The 24,317-nt window shown below is 38.2% G+C and overlaps 1 protein-coding gene across 2 annotated transcripts in view; it reads left to right on the top strand.

The window, feature by feature from the left end:
- Window positions 1–24,317, top strand: part of LOC140232533 (homocysteine-responsive endoplasmic reticulum-resident ubiquitin-like domain member 2 protein) — a 113,386-nt gene that overhangs the window by 12,450 nt on the left and 76,619 nt on the right. Inside the window, exon 1 of one of the 2 annotated variants that reach the window (XM_072312629.1) lies at window positions 20,040–20,085. The exons of the other annotated variant lie outside the window; for it this stretch is intronic. The gene's annotated coding sequence lies outside the window, so the exon portion shown is untranslated. Of the gene's footprint in view, window positions 1–20,039; window positions 20,086–24,317 lie in introns of those variants that run through there. 2 annotated transcript variants of the gene reach the window in all.

The following is a 24,317-nucleotide window of genomic DNA, read 5'->3' on the forward strand; positions in this document are numbered from 1 at the left end:
AGTGATTACTATAAACACCCTTAACATGAATTATGTCAGTATCAACTAAGTTGATGGAATGTATAATTTTCATGAAAATGATTTTTTTGGGGGGGGGGAATTCTCTTCATATTTTCTTTACTTTGTTGTTGTCCACTAAAGACGTCATGGACTCTATAGTAGTCTCCTTATCCAGTGATTACAGCACCAAAACTATAAAAATGAATAACTTTTGCATCGATTGTCCGATTTTTCCTCACGGATGAATTTCACTGATGTGTTATACTAATGTTGCTGCGTTCACTCAATCCATATTGCTCTTTGGGCTTTGGTTTCCTTTTATATCAACCAATCATTACTACCATCATCGCTTTTATTAGATTGCCATGCACGACCATAAACATCAGTACTATCATTTCACAACTCGATATCTTATCATCATCACCACGAATATCACTCGTATTACCATCGTATACATAATATCACCACAATCAATCTATCCTCCACCGCTATCAATATACTTTTTTTTCATGTCGCCAATCCATCAACAACAACTTCACGAATTCTCTTTCATAGTTTTCATCATCATCATCATTATCATCAGTCTAAATAAGCATTGCGACTGGCAATATATTCCTACTCAATCCCAGGACTCCCTTTCATGGCCTAGCACCCTGTAAATGATGAAGAGAACCGATTGAATATTAAAACACTTTTTGTTCGTTTGTATGTTTGTTTGTAAGAACACCATAGCCGCATTCAAGTACAAAATAGCTGGTTACCGAGCGCGCTCCAAAACTCGAGTTCTTGTCAAGTTGTACTCGTAACTTTTTATGAAATTTCATGATCAATATATTATAGAAACAAACACCTGGCATTAACTAGTATCAGATTCCCAGGTGGGTTCAAATGTGTACAAACCATTTGTTGTCGACTGACACCCAAAAACAGAAGCCATGCGTGATTTGTTGTCTCGAAGTCGTGCAGTATCGTACAAACACACACAAAAGTATAGCGTATTATAAGTGATGAGATATCAGAGCTGTGATAGCAGTTTGCCACTTTGAAGTTTGTAAATATCAGCATAACCATATGTCTACTATGCGAGAGAGAAAAAAAAAATCCAACCCACAGCTCCGATTCTCAAGTAATACACATTTGTAGGAGCGACTTGAAACGATCGTTTTTATAATGTGTTGTTATTTAGCACAAAATGATTTTATTTATTTTTGAAAATGGTAGACGATAACCAAATAAAAATCAATTTGCCCGATATTAGCCAAATTTAAGATCTTTTCATTAAGCATTAGTTCAGAGTCACAGAGGCTAATGTCGAGTTTTTATAATAGTATCGTATGCATTCATAGGAAACTGATAACTACCCGTTTGAACGATGATAGCACCCATTATTATGATTACAGTTCGTTATTCCGAAGAATTATTCCGAAGGTTCGTTAATCCGAAAATAAAATAGGGTTCGCTATTCCGAAGGTTTATTAATCCGAAAATGATATAAGGTTCGTTATTCCGAAGGTTCGTTACGGACCCTATTTCATTGTCGGATCAACGAACCTCCGGAATAACGAACCCTATTTCATTTACGGATTAACGAACCTTCAGAATACCCAACCCTATTTCATTTTCAAATAAACGAGCCTTCGGAATAGCGAACCCTATTTAATTTTCGGATTAACGAACCTTCGGAATAACGCCAGAAATGTTTGGATTAACGAACCCTTCTTATTGATTTTCGGGTTAACGAACCTCTAGGTATAGGGAATTTGTGTGTTTCGGATTAACGAACCTTCGGAATATCGAACCTTCGGAATAACGAACAGCACCCCATAAATCTAACCTATAGTACTACCCTACTCCTGCAAATATCCTAAGCCTTCTATCTACGTCTACCACATATTCATAGTTGCTCGTACTGTTGTATCACGTTTTTATATAACGTATAAGGGCAAATATTTGTAATGCTTTATGACATGGTTACTAAACCGAAGGTTCGTTAATCCGAAAATCAAAAAGGGTTCGTAAATCCGAACATTTTTGGCATTATTCCGAAGGTTCGTTATTCCGAAGGTTCATTTATCCGAAAATAAAATAGGGTTCGTTATTCTGAAGGTTCGTTAATCCGAAATGAAATAGGGCTCGTTATTCCGAAGGTTCGTTGATCCGACAATGAAATAGGCTTCGTAAAGAACCTTCGGAATAACGAGCTTTGTTTCATTTTCGGATTAACGAACCTTCGGAATAACGAACCTATCATATTTCATCTTTGGATTAATAAACCTCCGGGATAACGAATCTTCGGAATAACGAATCTTCAGAATAACGAGCTGTAACCCAGCAAACACATAACGTTTTCAGAACGTTTCCTAATTGGTTGTTTGTTTGTGTTTTTTTTTTTTTTTTTGTTTTTTAGGTTCCGTACGTCTTCGTATAAAATGGACATTTTTTAAACATACATACAACGTCAAAGTTGGGACTTAGCGTTGCATTTACCGCAAAGCACGGGTTTTGGGGGGAAACGTTTTAAAAACGTCAATGGACGTTACAAAACGTTTTTATTATGTCTGCTACGTCTTCGTCCTTAATAAACGTCTACCAAACGTTTTCATTAGGTGTGCTGCGTCGACTTCGTCTTTAATGAAAGTAAAAAAAAAAAAAGACGTTTTTATTTGGTCCGCTACGTGTTCGTCATTGGTTTCATTATCATGAATATTCATGCATATTTATGAATATTTAAATTATTTTCTGCAGGTCCTTAAAAATTCCGAAAGGTTTTTTTATTGGTTTTTTAAACGTCCCAAAAAAAAAAAACGTTTTTATAACGTCCATTTGAAACGTTTTCAATACGTGGAAAACCTTTCACAAAAAACGTTTTGACGAAACGTCTAAATAACAAACTTGGAACGTTTCAAGAACGTTTAGAAAACGTCCAAATGTTAGCTGGGAACCAAATTTGTATCAGGGTTGTACCTTGAGGTGCTCACAGGCGCTTTATTAGATCTTAAAATGAAATGCTGATTAACCAACCGGCCACGACCTTAAAATGACGTCAAAATCATGTCCATTTTCCTTGTTTAATTTTCGTGAAAAAAGGCGTCTTTCAGACGTTTTTCTTGTTTTCTTTACCAATATATATTACGTTAAAAAGTCATGAATTGACGTGTAAACGACGTGCTCATGACGTTATTCTGACGTACATCTTGTCTTTAGAATTGTGATTTACACGTCATTACGACGACTCTATGACCACCAATGACATCTTTGGGACAACTTCCATTTGCTAAAAAAAATACGACATATTGACGTCAGTTTGAAAAATACGACGTATTCACGTCAGTTTAAAACGTTAATGACGTCAAGTATCTTTGTTTATTTTCGTCTAAAAGACTTTGAATTAGTACATTAATTTACACGTCTTTACGACGTCTTTGTATAACCAGCCAGGCGTCAGAAAGACGCCACAAAAATATGACGTCTTTTAGATGTTTATTCGATTTGAGCAGAAATACGACTTTCTGGCGTCAGTTTGAGACCTCTAAATGGCGTCTGTTTTCTTTGCAAGACGTCGCAAAACTGACGTAAAGTTAACGTCATTAATACATCATTAATATGACGTGGCAAATAGTTTGCAAAGCAACGTAGATTTTACTTCACTAATACGTCGTAAATATGACGTGAATAATAGGTCACAAAGCTGACTTGAATTTTACGTCTTTAGTACGTCGCTGATATGACGTCATAAATGCGTTGCAAAACAAAGTAGGCCTAAATATTACGGTATGCAAGACGTAATTTAAATAACGCTATGAATGCGTCGTAAAGCAACATAGATTTTACGTCATTGATACGTCTTTATGACGTAAAAATGCGTCGCAAAATTGACATAAATTTTACGTCATTAAAATGTCACTAATATTGGGTAATAAATATGTCGGAAAACTGACGTAGAATTCACGTCAGGAGGTCCATAACGTGACGTGATAAATTCGTTTCAAAGAGACGTTGAAATCACGTCATTTCCTGGTCATTATCAGACGTGCTACCACTTTGACCAGTTGCGACCTCCGTCTGCTAGCTAGGATGTTCATAAAGTTTGTTCCATTCCTTTCTGACAATTCAACCGCTCACATGACTACAGTGTATAGTATTAGTGCTATTTTTTTTTTCCTCTCTCAGCCAATTTCTGTGCATTTTCTGCATTCATCCTATACTGCATCCAGGCTATAGGAATCGATAACTTTTGCTAAGATGAGATACAACGTCAAACGTTGAAATAGATGAATTCATAGGTCTGTGTGTGAAACCTAAAGGGGATGTTCACCCTAAAAGGTAACTTGTTCTTTAAAGAAAAAAAAACTGACAATAATAAGAAAATATGATTGGCTAAAGTTTGAGGAAAACTTTCTTAAGAAAGGTATCATTCTAATTTTTAACAAATTATAATCGATCAAGAAAATCAAGAAATCTATGACGTTTCCAGCGACTTCCTATACATGAGAATAGAAAAGAAAGTACATGTATGCAAAATATAACATTCTTTAACTTAAAGGCATAATTTACCATTTGCAGATGAAACTAAAACCCAGCATTATGCTTAGGAATAATTCTAAAATGTGCGCTGTATGGATAGAAACAACCAGTATGAATATTTGAATCATTATCATCGATGTAGAATATCGTTAGATATACAAAATGTGAACAATAGTTTTAATAAGAATGTTTCCAGATTAAACCGTCTACAGCTATGGTTTAATAAGAAAAACCGTGATATCTTATTTATCTTATTTATATATTTATGGGGGCGCTGTGGCATAGTGGATAAGACTCCCGACTCCCGATCGGAGGACCCGAGTTCGAATCCCGCCCAGTGCTTACGTCCTTGGACAAGATGTTTTACCCACTGTGTCCCTCTCGACCCAGGTGTATAAATGGGTACCTGGCAACGCTAGGGTAATAATAATAGCAGGGCCCTCTGGTAGAGCAGTGGTAACACTGAAGAGGCTACCCTGGGTAAATAAGACCTTATTATTATTATTGTTATTATCTCCTTATATTTGATGCTTTCTTGAAAACATTTCATATGGTAGGATGTTTTGTGATACAACTGACCTACACATAATATGCATCATAAGTAATAATCTTGAACATTTTTTGTATCACTGCACCCTCTCAGTAATCACTCCAAATATTTTACAAATAACCTCTGTGATGACAGTTTTATTACTTCATCAAAACATCACGGAAAATACAATTCAAATAAATTTCTCGATATCTCTACAAATGCCTATACGAAGGAGAAATCATCAAAATACTCTTAAATGCATGGTTAAATTAAGTGACGAGCGCATCAAAACACCAAAGCGGGGGGGGGGGGGGGGGCAGAATGAATTTTTGAACACTGTGTACTAGGTGATCAATAATTTCTAGTGGAGTCAACATCTTGGTTTCGAGCCAATGTTGGCTCAACCTTATACATATAGTTATGTTGGGCCACGGCGAACTAACCATTCATGTAAACGCCACAATCTATGGATGTTGGCACAATTTTTCACTTAATATTATCAATCCTTTTAACATCTTAATATGGCTCACACCCATAAATATTTCCCCATAGGGATGTGTGTTAAAATCAAACTTAAAAAAAGAAAAAATCTGTAAAATAACTCATACAAATGGCGTCTTTCATATCGCATGTCAAAATAAAGTAAGATGTGCCCTTTCACTCAACAAAATATCAAGGGGGTTATTCAGCTCAAACTCTGTCAAAAAGTCGGCAAAGTCAGACTACATGTCTTTTTAACTCAAAAAGGCTCAGATTTTCTGTGCGTGCGCCGAGTTAAATTAGTCCCTTTAAATTCCACAAGGAAAAGCTATCACCTGCCAAGCAGAATATATTTTGTAGAGGAATTCACATTAATCAACTTGAGCTAAAAACTTTTCTTCTACCTTCATTTCCTGATTTTTTATGATTTTTTTTCTGAATTAATTTTGGTATCTTTGGTACGAATTTGTGATCAGGCCGGGAAGAATCCATTATATTTACGGGTGTGAGCCCAATACCGTAGATCAAACATTTAAACAATCAATTTCATGTCATCAAATGCGATCCTACACTAACCCTTCACAGACACCTGTTAACGTCATCCTAATACTTGAATAGCAAATTAATATCATACAGTTAAGCTGTTGTAAAACAAAGTAAAGTAACAAACAAAAAAGAATCATAAATGGATGCAAATGCAATTTCTTTTCCCCTCGCGGCCTATGTACACAATGTCATCATTACATCATGCAGCACTAAAGGTGCGATCACACATCGCCGGTTTAGATGGCGGTTCATGGCGGTTCTCAAACCGCCGTGAACCGTGTCCCAATGATGGCGGAAAGCACTTAAACGCGATGCGACTACGTTTTCAACACGTTTTGAACACGGAGCAAACGCGGATTGACGCGGTAGGAACACGGATCTCCCCGGAAGGTGGAGGAGTCCATACCAAGCCCATGTAGTTGGATGCAATTAGAGCCCTTTCACTTGTTCTCAATGACTTTCAACAAGGAGCGTTTTGCTTTGTTAGTTAAACACAATTTTAAAGAAATTATGAAACGTTGTAGCCCCCTGTGTTTTACAGATTGATATAAGTGATGCAACAAGTAATTATCTTCAAGTTTCAGCGTGTTTTTTCTCTCTTTTAATTTTTAGAATATCTGTATTAACTGTAATTTTAATGACATACATATCAAAGCAGAATCCAACAAAGTTTCCAAAGATTCCTCTTCATTTGCAGGTTTATTTATCGAGTGTTGTACAAGTACCTGCTTGTTTCAACATCTTTCTTTTTCTTTATTAAGTTTTCACATAATTATTTCTCGTATTGAATTTAAGATCTTGTTGCTTGTTTATCCATGTTGTCACAAAATTGCTTCTTCTTACCATTCAGAGCTCCTTGTGAAATATGAGCCTATGAGAGTTCCTAAATCGTAAGGGGAATCTGTATGTGATACCCTCGACCCATTACAACAAACTACTATGACAAACGTAGTTTATGCCGCCCCAGAACTGTGGAACAGCACCCCAAGTGATAAAACATGCAGGTCCCATCAATAAGTCCAAAATGTTTTTGAAAACTTATTTGTTAAAATAGTAACATAGTGATTGTAGATGATGATTAATGCAGCGTGTCGCTGTTTCTGAAATTACCTTTTCCTGTTTATCTTTTTGTTCCCCCTCTTAATCTCGTAGAGACCTTGCCAAAGGTATAATATGCGCTTTATAAGAACGGCAATGATGATGATATAATAATAATATCTTTAACAATAGTCAATAAAAAGACATATTATGTACATTATACATTATCAAAGAAGCATATACAGTATGTGTGCATAGTTTCCTCTTTACTTACAGGTTCACGAAACGCAATAATGGTGATTTTTTTTTTCAAGTTTCAACTTGCTTTTCCCTCTATATACTCTCTTAAGTTTCAACATACAATGTAATATTATCTGTATCAACATAACATATTTACATAAGTCTTCTGTGTATAACTGTAAGCTGTTAAGCTTTAATAAAAATTATGAACTTACCTTTTAATGTAAATGATGGTTTTAATGTAAATGAGGTAATTCAACATACCTAACAACTTGTTGAACATTAAACTTTATTTCTTACTGTATATGTGTTAAAGAAGTAAGGAAACTATAGCATTCAATATATTTACCCGATCTTGGATTATGGGTTCATCTTTGCTTTTTATTCTCCATTTTTATTGCTCCGCCGCAAAGTGTCGCCGGAACCATTATTCTCTTTTAAGTTCATTGTTTCTTTTCGCTTGAAAATTATGGCGGTGTTAACACGGTATTATCACGGATCTTGCGGTGCAAACACGGAGGATGCCGTTCTTTACACGATGAACGGCGATGTGAACACGGTCCATTTCAAACCGCCAAGACCGCCACGAAAAATTAAACATGTTTAATTTTTCTGGCGGTTCCCCGCGGTTCCCCGCGGTTCTCGGGGTTCATGGCGGATGAGTGACGGATGACCACGGTTTGTGTACGGTGTAAACACGGTCTCTGGCGGAGAACGGCGATTTGCTGAACCGCCATGAACCGCCATCTAAACCGGCGATGTGTGATTGCACCTTAACTCCCCCCCCCCCCATAAAAAATATATTAAAAAAATCATTCGTGGCTTGTCAACGGACACCGCCTGACGTTAACTCCACTTTTAAAATCGCCGCGGTTAATGTGTAAAAGTAAGACAGCCCATAAATAATCTGAAAACAAAGTGATCGCTGTCAGTGAAAGTGACCAGTGATGTGAACTTAGATTGAAAAAGGCACCCTTTCGTTTCTATCTGCCTAATACCAAGGAGGTGACCTCCCTGCTAATACCAGCGAGGTGAGTCACCTCCCTGCGTACACGTATACTGACTGCTGAGTTTTGTCAGGGAGGTGGGCTCCCTAGTTTTGTAAATGACGACTTGCTAAACGACTTGCCCGTGTGAAACATCTTCGAATAATGCTCCAATTTACCATGTATACGTCTTGTGTTCTTACGTCTCATTTTCCTCTGTAACTTCGATTAGTGGGAACGTGTTACTGTTGTTTGTATACTTGCGCTGCGAGCAGAACAATACACCAAACACTTTTTTAATGATATTTTTATTAAAGATTTCATCGATATCAGGCCCATGTTTACAATGAAATTATGTAATTTGAACAAAAATAAGCAGCTGTATTCTCGACTCTTGTGCTCCTAAATCATATTTTTCTTAACATACAATACAATATAGGCCTACATATACAAATCGTACCATGCATAAAACATTTGCATAGAATTCTGCATGAATCTCAGAAAGAGATTTCTGATTTAATACTTATACTATAGTAACTCAAGCCAATCCATATCTGCCTTTATACGGAAACACTTGTGCTGCTGAATCACCTTCTTTTTTTAACGCTAACACACACACACTCTCTCTCACACACACACACACACATACACACAAACCCGTTGTTATGTTTATGTTTGAAAGGCGACGAGCCATTGCATTCTCACATTCTAATCTTATTCCGTGGTTAGCAGACGACCATGCCCAATGGTACATGTACTGTGTACTAGGAAACATCTAATTATGTCATTCACGAAATGCTTTATGCATTTGATATTTCGGATCACTATTCACGAATGTATTAAACATCAAACCATTCAGGAAAAATTCACGCCTATAGTTTAAGGCATATTGCACTCACTTCTTCCCTTTATGCTTGACAATCTATTTTCGGTTCCATGACATTTGCTCCTGCGACAATTGCTCCCATGAAATATCTGTAGGCTAAGCCCAACATACAACCTACTCAAACACATAACCCTCGCCCTAATCCTAATCCTCACATCAAAATAAACCGGAAACCCTATCACAACCCTAACCCTAACCCTAAGTCCTTGGAGAAAATAAGACCGGAGCAATTGTCGCAGGAGCAAATGTCGTGTCACCCTATTTTCATCAACGCAATACAAAACTCCAGAATATTGAATAACATGGTTTTCTTTGTTTGCTCTGTACTTTCAATTTCCTATTATTTTTTAAAACTCTTTTCTTCAGACTGTCGTCTCTTCAAGTTATTAGCCTATTTATAACGACAGACTTCTGCATTCCAATCCCGCCTAAATCATTCTACCATGAACCAGTTAGATCACCGTTTATTCCTCTATCCTGAATTGTTAAAATCAACACAATTTTGCATTCTGTCATCAGACTACTGTATATTCAATTTTACTTATATGAATGTACTGATTGTGCGCCTTATTGTTCTTGAAAAAAATTAAAAAAATACTCTTTTTCATTTGAAGTACGTTCAATGCAGACAAGAGAAGTCCGATTCTGAATTGAACCTAACCGAACTGATAATTATGTTAACTTATAATTGCTTTCGCACTGGTTGTGCGAGATATAATAGCAAATGTCCCATGCGTATGTTATGACAGAACCATGCGTACGTTATGAAATAGTCATGCGTATATGGAAGGCCATCGCCGCCAAAACGCGTGCCAACACCATACGCGTGCATGTCAGAACGTACGCATGGTTGTTTCGTAACGCACGCATGGTTCTGTCATAACGTACGCATGGACATTTGTCATTATAGTTCTATGAAATTCTTAGCGTACGCATCTACTGTCATAACGTACGCGTGGTCTTACCATTACGTACGTGTGCTTCTGTCATTACGTACGTATGGTCTAACAGATTTTTGTCATTACGTACGCAAGGTCTTGGAATTACATACGTATGGTCTCGTCATTACGTACGTATGGCCTTTTCCTTACGTACGCGTGGTCTTGTCATTACGTGCGTATGGTCTCGTCATTACGTACGCATAGTCTTTTCATTTCGTGAGCAATATATAGCGGGTATGTTGGAATGACCAATTTGGCGGTAGTCCCTATGTGATACCAATTAAGGAGGTTCAAGAACAAGAGTTCCAACTGGCAGTAACTATTCAAACAGCCGTCAATTTTGTATGGATTCACAAAAGAATTCCACAGGTGCATTTGTGGCTTTGGCGATTGGGATTCTATGCCGCCGTCTTCCTAAGCAATCTGAAGATTCTTTTGAGCACTAGCATAATGTCGGCAGTATATGCAATATAAGCACAGAATATGTTTTTATGTTCATTACTGATTTTATCTCCAATTTTCATTTTTTTTCCTCATATGCCATGTGCCATTTTTTAAAGTCTCAGGCAAACTTTTCTGACTCAGCCAGTGCAATACTGCCGTACACATATAGTGCAATACCCGCCTTCTTATGTTCTGTGTTATGTGATCTGTGATATATGATTTTTTTTTTCTTCTTTATGTTTGAACAATTGTTTTGATATATGAACGCAATGTTTTAAGTAACAGTGATAATATATAAGGATTTTCTTGGGGGGATGAATGTGATATTGATTGTTGTTATAGTAATACTGTAAACGGGGATTTTGTTGTAATGATATTAAAATGTGTGGTTATGATAATGATGATTAGTTTTGGATATTGTTAGTGAATTAAATGAGGTTGAAGGGAAAAAAGTGAAAGTTGGATAATGTAAAGCTAAAAAAAAAAAAGGAGCGAGAAAATGAAGAATAAGAAGAACACAAAAGGAAGAGAAAAAGGAAAATAGAGGAAAATGAGAAAGAAGTTGAATTTACAGGGTTTTTTTAAAGTAATCGTGATTATTTATGGCAATGAGAATAGTGATATTAGAAATTTTACATGTATGATATGTGTTTGTTTTGTTTTAAATGTTAATATTGTGTAACGAATATGTCTGATTTTTTTTTCATTCTATGTATTTATAGAATCTTGTTCATATTTTACAGTAATCGTGCTTATTTCTGTAAAATGTCTGCAATCCAGCCTGCGGGCTGCAAAGGACATTATTCAATAAAATACCCTTTCAATTTCAATTTCAATATTTCGCTTGTCTGTTTATTCAATGAAATGAAATTTTACCTGATGGTAAAGCACATGGAACAGAAGTAAATCCTGTCCAAAATAATGTGCAAAGTTCAATCATAAATCTGAGGCATAATGTTGTGAAAATATTTGAAACTGTATATCCTCACTGGAAAGCCTATATTATCATTTTCCGAGCAATTTCGTCAATGAAGCTTATAATTATGTGATTATAACCATGGACATACTACTCATTGACATTCATCGCTTGTTAATCAATTCATGCACCTGTTTCTGTCAAAGGCGTCACAATAACTTTTTGCTGTAAATATGCTTTCCTGCTTTGATCATATTGCCATATCCTTCATAATATAAAATATTCAGCCTGGATGGAAATAATGCTACGTTTTGAAAATCTAGAAACTACATGCGCAGAAGATAACAACTCTCTTAGATCAGGAAATATGCAACAACAACAAAAAAAAAAGAAAAGAAAAGAAAAGAAAGAAAATGCGTGTGCAGCGGTAGTTTATGATTATTGGGAAATGATCGCTCAGGTAATCTCATTTGCACGTACTTTACAAGAGAAAGCAAATACTGTGGCAGGTGGATCGTGATTTGTAATCTAATTTTCCCATTTCTAGCACATTGGTTCAGAGTATAGATGGACAGTAGCGATTGACAGATATGTCTTACCACTGAAGTAACGTTACCTGCTTACCCACAAGTGTCCACTGCAATAATTGATATTCTTTTTTTACACGAACTTTGTTGTGTTTTGAGGTTTGCTTTTTTTTACTACATATCTCGGCGTAGGACGTTGTGCCACAGCCACGGAAGACATTGTGTACTCAGCAGTGGCATGAAGATTTTGATAGCACGCGAACGAAGCAAAACTACTAGGGCTATCACCTTTTCAAAATTTGCAATCTTCGGGTAGTGTGCGTAACATGTTCGTGACACAAGTCGATAAACTACTCTAATTCTCGACACAGGGTATATCGTGTATTATTATTGTCAATGTGATCTCCCTCAAATCAGGCTTTCATACAGACCAATTCACCCACATTCTGATCACAAGCACTTATAGTTAGTCACACCTTCGCTCAGTGGCGTACCGTGGGTCGAGACATTGGGGGGGGGGGTCACCTCGTGGAAAAGTAATTTTTGAGGGTGTGTATGCTTGTGGGTGCGTGCGTGTGTATGTGTGTGTGTGTGCGTGCGTGCGATGTCAGTCTGCAAACTTAATGGGGACTGCAATACATAACGGAATGTGATACATTCCACAGAGCAGTCATTGAGCAACATTATAAGTTTTCCTTACATGGATTATGGAATGACGGTGTGAAACGACAAATTACTGGCAGCAACATCAGGAGAATTCTTTCTGGAATGAGTTAGATTCTGTTCGGCTTCAATCAAGTTCTCTAAGTTCCTTTAAGCAAAATCTAAAAGCCAATTTTTTTAAAATCTTATGTATAGTTACTTGCTGTGACCATTTTGATATATCTGTTCTTATTCGCAATGATGCCTCGCTCGGGTGACTTCATTTGACCACATTTCTTTGACCAATAGTGCAATTTTATGGAGCATTGAATCCCTGAGTTTTACCTTGAACATCATAAACTATTTTGTACATTCCGTAGCGTTTATTATAATCTCGACATACCGATTTTCGCTTGTGTTTCGTCATCTTTTGTAATTAGCATGTTGTACTAAACGCTTATATCATTTCTTTGGAACCTACATCCTACAAGCATTGCTTTTTAGTAGGTTCCTCATATTTACACATCATTTTATTACATGTCCTTATACATTTGTGAAATTATGTCTGAAATTGAATGTTGTGTTATACATATTTTACTCCGAAATCAAATGGAATATGAAACCTGAATATGGAATGTGGAATATGGAACTTGAATAAAAAAAAATGCATAACAATATCAATGCGAGCAAGTGGAGCTAGCGAGCTTGAAAATTTTGACATTTTACCGTCCCAAAACTGCCGTTTGTAGCTATGTTTTTTTCGCTTTGGAATTTAAGGGGGGCAATTACTGGCAGCAACATCAGGAGAATGGCATAACGATTATATGCGAGCGAGCGGGGCGAGCAAGCTTGAACATTTTGACATATTACAGTCCCAAAACTGCCGTTTGTAGCTACACTTTTTCGCTATGGAAATTACGGAGGGTGCACCGGGCGCAACTGCTGGTAATAACTGGCAGCAACATCAGGAGAATGGCATAGCGATTAAATGCGAGCGAGCGGAGCGAGCGAGCTTTAAAATTTTGACATTTTACAGTCCAAAAACTGCCGTTTGTAGCTATATTTTCGCTTTGGAAATTAAGAGGGGGGGGGGCGCCCAGTGCGCCCCTCTTGATCTACCCCTTGTAGTCAAGGATGTCGGTTTATGTTCGTGATTGGGGGAAGTATGACCGGCGAGGGGGCGTCGAAGTGACCAAGCGGGGAATGATATCAAAAATCTGCACTTTATAGCATCCCCAAATGGTTTGTGTTTGTGTACATGTTTTATATACATGGAAAGGTTAGGAAATAGCCCAGGTCAAGTTTTATTATTGGCAATGCAAGGCATTTTAAGATAGACTATAGTATGTAAAGCAACACTGCAAAATCAATGAGCTAGCTTTGATAACGAAGCGTACGGTTCAAAGCTGTACATTCTATATCACATTGCGCAACATTGCCGTTCGGATGTTCTGAGTACACTGCGCACATCCTGCTTATATTCAGAATGCCAACCAGGAATCACGCTGAATCACAATCTTTTGTCGGTTCCAGGCTTTTTGAACAATGTTCCACACTATATACCTCTTTAATCATGGTTAAAAGAAATCTTAGAAAAATATCTTATTTCTTGATGACCCTTTCATGTCGATTTCAAAAGCAGTTTACTAACCCTTGATTTACCATTTTGGTGAGGTCTTTTTTGGTTTTTGGTTTTTGTTTTGGGGGTTTATTTACCAGCGGATGGGGGGGCACGTCCCGTCCCCCCCCCCCCAGTTACGCCATGCACTGCCTACGCTTTATAACTCCTCAGAAGCTGTTGATCTGTATCGTAGCATCGTTCACAAGGTGGACGCTTCTACTACGCACGTTTATTTTCCAAATGAATTATCCTCTAACTCACATTTGTTTTTTATTTGCCTCAATTACTATTTAAGAAAACAGAGATGAAATTTTGACGGGCAATTCTAATATTGATCTGCGGAATATACGAGAATATCTATAACAATAAACTATGCAGTATATACATCGGCGAGAATCAGTTTACCAACGTTAATAGATTATATTTTAACTTACATTTCTGATCATCTACATTATATACCTATATGTATTGACGACACACAGAATTTCTTTACTTATACCAACAAAACTTGAGACGAAGTGCAAATTTCATCTTCATTAGAAAAAAAAAATGTAATTGTTCAACGACGAATTAATCACAGAAACATGAGACGATTTATCATTATGCGCAGACACAGATAGTGTCTCTGAAGCGTTCTAAGATATTATTCATCTCTTATTTGGGCATGCATATCCCCGATATTGAGCAGAAACATTAAAAAAAAATTCATGGACGGCAAAGGAAAATTTGTGTTCAATTAAGAAAATAAATGCCATAAACAAAACAAAATTTTTATTCAGATTCAATATTCATTGATTGTAATCTGACAGTAACATAGTTTTTCAATCTAGCTTTAAAAGAATACGTTTTACATGATTTAACATAATCTGGAGGTGTGTTCCAAAGGTCTGGTCCATTATGTCTTATAGATTTTTGTGCAATTAAGGTTGCAGTATAGGTCGCAGGAGGTCGTAGAGGTCGCAAGAGGTCATAGAGGTCGCAGGAGGTCGTAGATTTGAATCCCGCCCGAATATGTAGGCCTTTGATTATTTCTTATCGTGGCTACTACTTAACACTGATTAATTCGGTGCCTATTTATACGTTGATGTAGAGCAATATCAATTGCAATTGTGAAACACTTTATCAAATTGACCCCTCCTCCCCCCCCCCCCAAAAAAAAAAAAAGAAGTCTTCCTGATGATTATTTTATTTATCCTAGAACACCAGATATGTTCGCGTGCATTATCAATTCGCAAAATTTCGCGAGTCAAGGTTTCCGAAATGAAAATACACGCGACAATTTTTGCCTACTATACCATATGCACTGAATGCCAGTGGCGATTCGCGAACGTTTTGTGCCACGAAAAAAGACCGTCGGCTCCAAGTCACGACAATATCTTGCCGCGAAAATATTTTGCTTTTCAACCGAGTAACTATCTTGTTTCACCATGGCTCAACTTCTGTTATAGCCTACTGTATGGAGTTACTGTAACAAATCCAACATTGATGCGTTATTTCTCGTACAGAAAAGGACATATCAATGTGTATATATGCATTCTGTCTATTTAGCTCATACCTCTCCTTTATCAAAACAACTATAGAACTATGAGAGTGCATGACCTCTGTACCTACCAGTCTGCTATGTTAAAGCACATCAACATAATTACTTCATTTCTTCCAGGATACATTCATCCGCAACTGCAATATCAACCTCCTATCCCACACGTCATTACAAAGAGTTTCGTTTTCAATAATCCGAAGCAACTCCTCTTCCATAGTTCTATCTCATACCATGGACCTTGCAGTTAATAGAAATCGCTGCCGGAACGAATCAAATCGTGCGCGACACCTTTGTTTGTTTGTGGTTTTTGTTTTTTTTTTTTTCCAAATCTCCCATGACAAAGCATATCAAACTCTAAAGATCAGAAAACATCTAATCATGTCATTCACGAAATGCTTTATGCATTTGATATTTCGGATCACTATTCACGAATGTATTAAACATCAAACCATTCAGGAAAAATTCACGCCTATAGTTTAAGGCAATTTGCACTCACTTCATCCCTTTATACTTGACAATCTATTTTTATCAACGCAATGCAAAACTCCAGAATATTAAATGATATGGTTTTCTCGTTTGCTTGTACTTTCAGTTCCCTATTATTTTTTTAAAACTCTTTTCTTCAGACTGTCGTCTCTTCAGGTTATTAGCCTATTTATAACGACAGACTTCTGCATTCCAATCCCGCCAAAATCATTCTACCATGAACCAGTTACTAGTAGATCACCGTTTATTCCTCTATCCTGAATTGTTAAAATCAACACAATTTTGCATTCTGTCATCAGACTACTGTTTATTCAATTTTACTTATATGAATGTACTGATTGTGCGCCTTATTGTTCCGGAAAAAAATAAAAAGAATACTCTTTTTCATATGAAATACGTTCAATGCAGACAAGAGAATAAAGTCCGATTGTGAATTGAACTAAACCGGACTGATATATTAACTTATAATGGCTTTCTCACTGGTTGTGCGAGATCATAATAGCTACAGAAAAATATATAATGCACTACGTACGCATCGTCGAGTCATTACGAACGCATGGTTCCGTAATAACGTACGCATGGTTTCGTCATAACGTACGCGTTTCTCTGTCATTACGTACGCATCGTTCATTCATTACATACGCTTGGTTCTGTCTGAGAGTCATGGGCGTAAATCCCGGGGGGGGGGATGGGGCGATATATCCCCCCCCCCCCTGAAATGGAGGAGGGGGGATGGCCTGTACAATCATCCCCCCTGAATTTTGAAAAAAAAATGGAGGAAGCAGAAATGTGATTGTATCTTTATTTTGGCATATTGCGTGACGTTTGTACACCGGCCTTCAGACAGGTAACAGAGCTGAACAGTATTCTATCTTGTAGGAAAATGTATACATAATTTTCTCAAGCGCTCGCTCGCTTCGCTCGCTCGCGAAGAAAGTAACATCGACATAACCGTCTGCCTTATGCCAAAAGGGCCTTAACACCATAGACTTTGTACACTAATAGTGCCCTTTTGGCATGAGGCCGACGATACTGTACAATGTAAGGTATGGCTCAGACGTTGACAACGTCACATAGTATAGGCCTACATGTAAACATGCTATGACGCGAGTAACTTGGGACCATCTGCAAAATATGTACGAAAACAAACAAACAAACAATAAAAAAAAACTATATCGCCATAATTGAACCCCCTCCATTTCCTGAATCATTCCTGAGAAACGACAGTGACTGGTGACTCAGTCAGGATACATCTATGGGCATACCCAGGGAAGATCAGGGGCGTCGAATCTATCTCGGGGGGGGGGGGGGGGGGCAAAGGGGCATCTGCCCGCCCCTACGGAAGTGTTTAGGCAGACAAATCATTATCCCCCAAGCAATTCCCGAGATGAGGACAAATCTCGAACCTTCTTAATGGAAAATTGTCCAAATATCGCCAGAACTATGCACCAGATAGTTGTATTGCAATCTTAAACATGCAAAAGCTCCGCTATACAGGATCCCTTTCGATAGACTTTGTACACTTTTGAGATTGACGTATATTTCCCTAATTTATCAAAGAGTGTGCAGCAGATCTCTCACTTAACAAAAGCACCCTCATATGCAGAGGCGTCGATGGGGGGGGGGAGGGGGGAATGGTTCCCCCATAAAAGTGGGACAAACAAAAGCGAAAAATATAGCCACAAATGGCAGTTTTTGGAGTGTAAAATGTCAAAATTTTAAAGCTCGCTCGCTCCGCTCGCTCGCATTAATCGCTATGCCATTCTCCTGATGTTGCTGCCAGTGACTGACAGCAGTTGCGCCCGGTGCGCCCCCTTAATTTCCAAAGCGAAATATATAGCTACAAACGACAGTTTTTGGACTGTAGAATGTCAAAATTTTGAAGCTCGCTCGCTTTGCTCGCTCGCATTTAATCATTATACCATTCTCCTGATGTTGCAGCCAGTAATTGCCAGCAGTTTTCGCCCGATGCGCCCCCCTTAATTTCCCAAGCGAAAAAATATAGCTACAAACGGCAGTTTTTGGACTGTAAAATGTCAAAATTTTGAAGCAAGCTCGCTTCGCTCGCTCGCATTTAATCATGCCATTCTCCTGATGTTGCTGCTAGAAATTGCCAGTAGTTTTCGCCCGGTGCGCCTCCTTAATTTCCAAAGCGAAAAAATACAGCCACAAACGACAGTTTTGGGGACTGTAAAATGTCAAAATTTTCAAGCTCACTCGCATTTAATCATTATGCCATTCTCCTGATGTTGCTGCCAGTAACTGCCAGCAGTTTTCACCTGATGCGCCCCCCTTGATTTCCAAAGCGAAATAATACAGCCACAAAGGACAGTTTTTGGGACTGTAAAATATCAAAATTTTCAAGCTCACTCGCTTCGCTCGCTCGCATTTAATCGTTATGCCATTCTCCTGATGTTGCTGCCAATAATTGCCGGCAGTTGGCCCGGCGTGCCCCCCCCCCCCCCCTTAGTTTCCAAAGCGAAGAATATAGCTACAAACGGCAGTTTTTTGACAGTAAAATGTCAAAATTTTCAATGTAAAAAGATTTCACCGTGGGAGGGGGAAACCCCCCTACCATACCCTCCCCCCCCCCCTTGCTTGCTTCGCTCCCTCACGATCTCATAACTGCTCCCCCTAAGATCAAATCCTGTCTACGCCGGTGATAGGCCCCACTATTTAGTAGGCCTTCGCAGTGATGTCGCACAGGCGGAGCAAGAGCTGAAATACCACGATTTAGTCATTCAATAATATATTGTGAATATTTCATTTTCTATTGGGTTTTTTTAAGAAAAAAAACAACAAAATTTCACCAAACGTGTGCACCAGATCGCTAAATTTCAGGTCTTAAAATGCAAAATCTTCCTCGTGTGGGAGAGGGATACACCCCCCCCCCCCATACACACCCTCCCCCCGTTCGGTCGCTCCGTTCCCTCTCACAGATATTTCAAAAACAAACTGATTTTCTGCCGCAAGTCATCTGACAAGCAAAAAAAAAAGCAACAACAAGAACAAAAAGTCTTCATATTTTTGCTGCCATTCTCCTCCCACTTTATATTTTTGCAAAAGAGTGGGACATCCGATCCCGCTCCCCCCCCCCCCACCCCCCAATCCTGCGCCGGTCCGGCTATGGGCTTGTGATCGTGGTGATGGTGACCATCCCCCCCCCCCCACTCCTCAGTACGGATTTACGCCGTTGCTGAGAGTGTGCCATTTTTTCCGAATCCATGCGTATGTAATGGCAAGACCACGCGTACGTTATGACAGAAGCATGCGTACGTTAGGAATTTCATTGAAAAATGATAGCAAATGTCCCATGCGTATGTTATGACAGAACCATGCGTACGTTATGAAATAGGCATGCGTACGTTCTGACATGTATGCGTATGGTTTGACACGCGTTTTGGCGGCGATGGCCTTCCATATGCGTACGTTGACCTACGTACGCGTGCGCTTCTCTTTGCTACGTACTCGCTCGTCGCCGACGCCGCGCCGCCCGTGTTATGTTATACTAGTATCAAAGATCCTGTGCTAGTACGTACTGTACTGTGTAGCTTTAGGGTACGGTACTTCATAGCGAAGAGTATAGTGCTAGTGCGCCTCTGTTTATACTCCTTGCTTTTTACGATCTTATGGTTACGCTTAACGCTTTCATATACTAGTATGCAACGCATACAACGAGAGCAGCTAGCGGAGCATGCAAACGGACGATGGTTGCTTATGACACTGGGTTTATGAGGTAATTACTTATCTACAGACTTCGTTCTGACGTAAAATCTATATCTAAACCAGAGTTATATAAAATTTAGACACCTGTATTCTAGAATCTAGAGCTGGATCTAAATTTATTGCTTTGTTCAGACCGTGTTTACATGGATCAAAAGTCAGCGACCTATTTCTATGTAAAACGTTTAGGCCTAGACTACATAGAAAGGGCTTCTACCAACGTCACTAATGTGACGTGTCTGTTCACTGTTGTTTGACCACAAGATCGCAAGAGCGTCGACACGGTCACAGAATCCGGAATGCGTGTGTGGAACCTCTGTTCTGGTTCTGCTACTAGTGCTAGCTTAGAAAGATCCGTCTGCCCGGAGGAGTCTTTTACTTTTTTTACGTTATCACTATCCTCCGGAGATATAAAATTTATACTAGGTTCTTCTACTAGGAGGGGATGGATGCAACTTTTGCGTGGCACTTTACGCATTGGCCATTGCCATGGCATTGGCCATATGAACATTGATGTGCCAATGTAAAAACGTATCGCCAGGAAATGTAAAAATTTCGAAAAATTGCATCAACGGGGAATGTAAAAACGTCTCGCCGGGAGATGGAAAAATGTTGGCCATATCGTGTTTTCTGCTGTCACTGGTAACATCTTTTAACACGTAAATTTTTTTACCCGAATATCAGACCGCTTGCACACTTCCGTGATTTTGAATGAAAGCTATTTTTCTGTGCGTGCGAAGCTCTCCTCGTGCAACTTACAAGAGGCAAGCGTTGACAGATTTCCAACACGCATTTCCCTTTACGATGAATGCTCAGACACACATATTTTTATGTAGAAATTCTCATAGGAACTCTCTTATATACTGATCATGGAATTTGTCACCAGCCCGTATTAACTGCATCCAAAATGCCATAGGTGGTGACAAATTCCACAATCTCTCGGCAAACTCTCTAGGATACTGATCGTGGATTTTGGCTGCAGTTAACCAACACGGCCTGGTGACAAATTCCACAATCAGTAGCCTTAGGGTTGTAGAATAGAAAGTTTACCAAGTCTCCGTACACTAAATAAGTCGTGAATTGTGATCTATATTTATTCATGTTGGATAAGATAACATTCTAAAAGTGGCAGAGTGGTCTTGAAGAGAAGGGAAAAGCGGAGTTGATGGAAAATAAACAGATTAATTACGATGATTTATTTAGTTTGTAAGTGGTGACAAATTCCACGAGCAGCGAGTTTATCGAGAGTCGCGGAATCTGTCACCGCCTATAGGAACGCCACGCAGTAAACACAGGCTGGTGACAAATTCCACGATTAGTTGGTACTAATCGTGGAATTTGTCTCCGCCTATGGGATTTGGGTACCAGTTAACGCGGGCTGGTGACAAATTCCACGATCAGTATATAGAGAGTTTCCTGCTGTGATTCGTATATATGTTGGATAGGATAACATTGTGAAAGTGGCAGAGTGGTCTTGAAGAGAAGGGAAAAGTGGGGTTGATGGAATAAACGGGTTAATTACGATAGGTTTAGTAGGAAAGTGGTGGTGACAAATTCCACAATCAGTATATACCGAGTTTCCTACTCTGATTCGTTTATGTTGGATAGGAAACATTCTGAAAGTGGCAGAGTGGTCTTGAAGAGAAGGGAAAAGTGGGGTTGATGGAATAAACAGGTTAATTACGATTTATTTAGTTCAGGAGCGGCCGAATATAGTGGGGTCATTCGACGGGGTTGGGGCAACAGCACTTTTTTGTGTTCCTAAGGAATTGTTCGCTTTATCCTGAAAATTTCATTTGGTATTTGATGTTGCAATGTGGTTTTGTGGGAAGGTAGTTGTGTTGGTGATTACTTTATGCAGAAATAAAAATGTTGAACCACAAGAGTTGGTGCCGGTGTGTCTTTTATTGATGATGTCCATGCTCTTTTTGGGTACCAAGTGTGACATCTAAAAGGGTTGTTTTCAGTTGAAGATATCTGATTAACAGATAAACAAAGTCAGAATCAGATGGTCACAATTGATAAAGCAACATTTGTTTATCAATAAAACAGTAATAGGATAGCAAATGAAAAGGGACTTCAAGTCATAAATCATTCCTCAACCACAGGCATAACACCATTACATGCGATGTCCAAGTTGAACTTTTTTGGTAATGGTGGTATTGTGGTAGATTACTTGCATTCATAAATCATCCTTTCCATGGTTATGTGTCAGAAATAAAGGGCAGGTGAAATTCTTCCGTCGAGATGTTTTCACTGCAACTGATTGACAGATTGCCCTACATCGACATTGATGCAGGGCAATTTGTCAATCAGTTGCAAAGGGCAGGTGGTAGGCAACTTTTCATCAAAAGATTAGCTTTGAAAACATAGGTCTATGTTTTGTAAATTAATGGAGGGTCACTGGTGTTTTGAGCAATGTCCTGGCCAATTTTGTAATGGTGGATCACATTTCATGGCATGCACAAAAAAGAGAGACTGGAGAAGAGACCTTGCTGTATCAGGAGGATGGGAGGTAAGCTGAGAACCATGTGCACATAAATCAATCTGATATTGTGCCCTCTGAAGCCCTGTAGTGGCTGATCTTCCAGCAATGTCCTTGTAATGGTGGATTGGACTTCCAAGAAGTTCTCCTTTTTAAAGTGACATAAGTGGGAGATATATATTGACACTTGTTTCATGACATCAAGTTAACCCATCTTGAAAATGTGTCAACATACTATCAAGGAGAAAGTGTTTTTAAGTTCAAAAATTTATCCCCAATATTCCAGAATCTCTTATAGCTGTCCCACATACCTCTTTTCGTGTAAGTGAAAACTGGAAGTGAGACATTGCCCTTTTTATTCCAGAGTTGCTATAAAGGCCTCAAAGAAAGTAATATCTTTATTACTAGAATTCTGTACAGACAGGTTTTGATTGTTAGCCAACATGTTTCATTTGCAATAAGCATATTTTTTCCACCAAAATATGTTAATTTAGTATGGACTGAATCCTCAGAAACCGACTACGATCAGGTAGTCTACCACTAGATCAGGTACTCTCTCTATGTCCTTTGAAACATTAATTCTGGTTGTGGGATTTGTGTCAGGATAACAATATTACTTTGTGCATAATGATGCATGGCCACAGTCCAATTAATTTTAAGCTATAATTCTGGTAGACCATCAATGTTCCTCTTGCTTGGTAGCCTCTTGTTAACTTTGTGGTCAGGAGTGGATCTGACTGTATTGCCGACAGTACAATGTACATTTTGCATGAGGGCACCGGACAAGAGCCTAGATCTATCGGTCTATAATTCTGGTAACTTAGCTTCCCCAAACTTCACCCTCTCCAAACAAATAAATTGATATAAAATACAATTTTAGTAATAAAAAACAACTGAAGAATGATGAGTGCTGAAAAGTTGATGGATTCACAACTTCTTCATGAAGAATGTTGATCAACCTGTCAGCGCGTGTTATTTTTTTTTTTCATTTCATTATCCTTGAAATTTATCTTACATTTGTTTGGAGTTGGTATTTGTTAAAGCAAAAGCATGTGTGATTATTTTCAATGTTAATTTTTAATGCAATATATAGATTTCAAATATGATGTATTCATTTTAACCACTATTTGTGCTTAACAATTATTTTTTTTTGTATGTTCACATTTAATGTTTTATCCACTTACAAGTTCAGGGATGACATCATAATATTGCAATTAATATTCAATTCTATTGTATGTCTATGTAAGTGAGGAGAATTAAAGTAATCAAACTGAACAAGCTACAGTATTTTTGGAACTTATCGACCATGTGCTGTCGTTGTAATGCCATGTCTTGACATACAGTACTTGTAGTTTAGGAGAAATAAACTAGTACATTTTTTCGTACATCTCTTCGGTAATGCATCAAACGTCTCAGAGTTATAAGTGTGTATGGAAGACAAACTTTTACCTGTTCATTGCTATGCATTTTAGAAGCTTGCCTGGATGTGATTTATTTCTACGCTTGAGTTTATATCGAGTTTGCATCAGGTGGTTGATACTGGACAACTATCAAAATTTAGTAATGTAATACCATTTGACATGACTATACAGGGACATGATATCCATGTAACAGTAATACAAATCAAAATGATAAGTTGAATAACTTATTTTTGTCAAACACCAATCATCGAGTACTCTAACATTATGTGTTCTTACTCTCCTTCATTTACCAGGTCAAGAAAAAGTTATGTGAATGAGAATAAAGCAACATGTTGTACA

Source organism: Diadema setosum, chromosome 9 (genome assembly GCF_964275005.1).
Source record: "Diadema setosum chromosome 9, eeDiaSeto1, whole genome shotgun sequence".
Lineage (NCBI taxonomy): Eukaryota > Metazoa > Echinodermata > Echinoidea > Diadematoida > Diadematidae > Diadema > Diadema setosum.